We start from the raw sequence: 4,209 nt of genomic DNA on the forward strand, positions 1-4,209 counted from the left end.
GACAGATGGCCACCCAACCTCTGCTTAGAAACCTCCAAGGAAGGAGAGTACACAACCCCTCGAGGGAGACCGTTCCACTGCCAAACACCTCTTACAGTCAGAAAGTTCTTCATAATGTTTAGTCGTAATCTCCTTCCTTGGAACCTGAATCCATTGGTACGAGTCCTACCCTCCATTGCAGGATAAGCAAGGTCTTCTAAGTAACTATCAAATTATATTCCCTGGAGAAGAACTCCTCCCCGCTTATTAAACCATCACACTCTGCTGCATAGGAAACTCTAAAATGACTCTTTATTGCAGAAGATATATTGGCACAGTGGCATATCCCAATAAGACTTGTGATGAGCAGCATGTCTTATGAGGGGGAAAGGATTATGCAGCGAGGGGGAGGCCAGATGACACCAACCAGGACTAGGAACGTGTCAGAGGTTCCTTACGACCGAGCTGAAATGGCTCTCCCCCACAATGTACTTCAGAATCCATCGAGCTCTCCTCTGACAGTGATTAAGGACCTAAGCCTTTAATGAGGCTTCAGGCATGTTCCCTCATTACGCAGAGTTCCCGGACAGCAGAAGAGCAGCAGAAATATGTGCTACATTGCTACGTTTATTTCTAACTAGGCAGGACAGAAAAGAATATGCATCTGCACTCTGTGAGAGTCAGTGAATAACTGGACAAAGAAACAGGAAACCAGTAACATCAACATCTGTCTCCCATCTCCCGTGAGACTTCCAACAGAAAGATGGTCGTTACACTGTTCCTCACAGGACTTCACATATTGTTAATTTTTTTTGGGGGGGAGGGGGGGAATCAAGTAGTTACTTTTCACCTTTAAAAGTATCAGCACATGAGAATCTGGATATCAAAAGGAATACATGAACACAGCAGGAAACTGGAGTTTTGATGCAGTAAAGCATTTATTTTGATTGGGAAGAGACACACAATTCCACATGTTGAATTTCAGGTAACACAGAGTGCCAAATCAGACTCCACATGAAGACATGCAGTATCGAAAACAGATAGTGTGTTTGTTTGTTTGTTTGTTTGTTTGTTTTAAATGGAAACATGGACCAGCATGTTACAACATGGAGGCCTAGCTCGTGCAAACATTGAGTAGAACTTAAGCAATACAACTACATTTTTTTAAAAAAATAATAATAATAGCCTAACATTGTTAGATGAGTATTGATGGACAAATCTCACACGATGAAGACTTTATCACTCTTCTTCTCCTACAATTGCAATTACAGTGGAACACTGCATTTAAAATAGGGCACCTCTTCAGCTAAAACAGGGCAATAGTGAGGCACCACCGGTTTTATCAATGCCCAACGAGAATACAATGCTCCCAGCTTAGAACATGATTCAGAACGCAAAGTGCTGAAATCGTGTTGAGGACAGGCGCAGATGACTGCCTCAGCAAATGTGAAAAGGGGTCCTTTAAGTTAGAAGGTTGTATATTTGAACATAAATTTCTAGAACTCATGTCTACAGTGGAGCCAACATCTGGATTTCTTGCTCCGTGGTCCTCCTCATATTCAATCTGTGGTTGGTGGCTTCAGGGTTTATTCTAACTGGCAAGAACTGCATCCACCCTCACTTTTTGACACATATTTTTTGGAGTAGATGCTGGTTGAACTGAAACCAGAAGTTGGACGGCTGTAGATTGAGCCATGTCCACCATTGTGTGCCCCTCCATGGTAGGGAATCATGCGAGCACAGGGGTTGTGTTGCTCAATGCAAAAAGGTTGGTTGGGGCAGTGGATAGCTGGCCCAGGAATGCTGAGGACGAAGGGAGGTGGCTGAATTTGGATGGTGGAGGGAGGGCAGCTGGCGTAGCAATGATTCCATCCGGAGGACATCTTGGCTGAAGTGGATGTATAGATCTGAAAGGACACATCAGGTGGAGAGTGGACAAAGTGTACAAGGGTAAACTGTAATGCAATTTCACAGTGTTCTGGTTCTCCAACAGACATTTTAGAACCAAAGGCCCATCCAGGCCAGCTTCGTGTTCTCGTAGTGGCTGGCTAGAGGCCCCAATGGAAAGCCCACAATCAGGACCTGATTACAATAGCCAGTCTCTCCACTTGTGATTCCTAGCTGCTGCTAACCAGAGTTATACTGCATTTCATAGTGGAGGGTGAACCTAGTCATTGTGGCTAGTAGCCATTGATACCATTACCCTCCATGTGTCCAGCTTCAGTCTCCTTCAAAATAGGCCCACTGAAATCAATGGGCAGGAATAATTTAATTCAGGGATAGCCAGCAATGTCTGCACCAGGTGTTCTGGACTACAAGTCCCATCAGTCCCAGCCAACTTGATCAATATAGCCAGGAACAATCAGAGTTCTAGGTCGAAGCATCTGAAGGACATTGCATTGGCTACCCCTGCCTTTGGTTCATTTATATCAACTGGCCTACCTTGAATATAACTTATCTGGATACAACCACATTAAAAAAATAAAACAAGGTAACTAAATGTAACATGATAGATAGATGATAGCTAGCTAGCTAGCTAGCTAGCTAGATTATTGGAGACTTGTCATCAAGATCTTGGCCAGTGGATGGGGTATAAATATTAAAACTATTATTATATAGAAATATAATTATATAGTATATAGCTGGATAAAACCCCATAAAAAACAAAACAAGATACAGTGGAACCTCAGGTTGCGAACGTGATCTGTATGGAAGGCACGTTCGCAACCAGCAGTGCCACGTCTGATCACCTGCGGTTCGTGATTCGTCACTTCTGCACACGTGCAAAGCACAATTTAGTGCTTCTGTGCATGCGTGAGCACTGAAACCCGGAAGTAACCCGTTCTAGTACTTCCGGGTTTGACACGGTGTGCAACCCGAAAATGCATAACCTGAAGCATCTGTAACCCAAGGTACCACTGTAACTAAATGTAACACGATAGATAGATGATAGATAGATAGATAGATAGATAGATAGATAGATAGATAGATGATAGATATAGATATAGATATAGATATAGATATAGATATAGATATAGATATAGATATAGATATAGATATAGATATAGATATAGATATAGATGATAGATAGCTTATTGGAGACTTGCCATCAAGATCTTGGCCAATGGCTGGGGTATAAATAATAAAACTATTATTATTTAATATTATTATCTACAACCCCTCTTCTACCTTGTTCACCTTCTATTACATGATACCAAACTATTCATAGATTCTGAGTAGGCATCACCAACACACTAAGGTGTCCCTTCTGCCCTGATCACCAACATTCTGTGCCTTAAGCTTCCTCCTAAACATTTAGAATGGGTTAAAAAGCTGAAATAAAAAGCAGTGCATCTTAACAGGAAAGAAATGGACTTTCAGAGTTTCTTTTTCTTTTTCATTTCCACCTCCAAGATTACCAAGAGGCCTTGAGTTAAAATGAATTATAGCATACCTTACCAAGCTCTGCAGTGAAAAGAACTCGAGTGGAGTGTCTCTGTGCTGAGGGAATCTGGCGATGTTGCTGTGACTGCTTGGGGCTTTTATCTATGTATCCTGAGACTATGATGAGTTTTATTTTCACAAGATTCCAATTAATTCCTAATAGCAGTTTTCCTTGAGTCACTTCCAAGTAATTTCAAGGAGTGATGTTATGATTCACATATCTTCTTCCTTGTTATTGATGTTGCACGCCATAGTTGGGTCACTTCCCTGGAAATTGCTATGGGTCCAGCATTTCAAAAGTGGTTTTGGGTGTTGGTGTTTCTTGAGTTTGATCTCCCCCAAAGCAGAATTGGCAAAGCCTCTTGTCCTTTCCTGAGTGGCATAACAGCTGAAAGAGTTTGAAGTGCTGGGAAGCTGAGAGTTGTTAAAGGATCTGAGAGATGTTAGGAGACCACGATTCCTGCAAAGCGCTACAGTTTGTGGAGTGGTTTAACAAGCAATCCCTCTCCACAGGGACACTGGGAACTGCAGCTGTATGAGGGGAATAGGGTTCTCCTAAGAACCTTCAACATCCTCATGAAACTACAGCTCCCAGAATCCTTTGAGGGAAGACATGACTCTGTAAAGTGGTATAATAGTGCCTTAAATATATGATGTGTATGTAGCCTTAGATTCACCATGTTAGCTCTTAATTATATCCTTTATTCTTCTGAGCTTGTGATTATGTATATTTTACTATTTGTACTTTCTTTAATGATTGGTTGACCATAATAGATAAAACTTTTA

At 41.7% G+C, this 4,209-nt stretch overlaps 1 long non-coding RNA gene across 1 annotated transcript; it reads right to left on the reverse strand.

The window, feature by feature from the left end:
* Positions 1-898: 898 nt before the first annotated feature.
* LOC308465139 lies at positions 899-3,505 on the reverse strand. The gene is made up of 2 exons (XR_013980274.1): positions 3,434-3,505; positions 899-1,886 (listed from the first exon to the last, which is right to left on the reverse strand). It is a non-coding gene; the product is annotated as an uncharacterized lncRNA (long non-coding RNA).
* Positions 3,506-4,209: the final 704 nt, after the last annotated feature.

Source organism: Podarcis pityusensis (assembly GCF_964106645.2).
Source record: "Podarcis pityusensis genome assembly, chromosome: 16".
Classification (NCBI taxonomy): Eukaryota; Metazoa; Chordata; class Lepidosauria; order Squamata; family Lacertidae; genus Podarcis; species Podarcis pityusensis.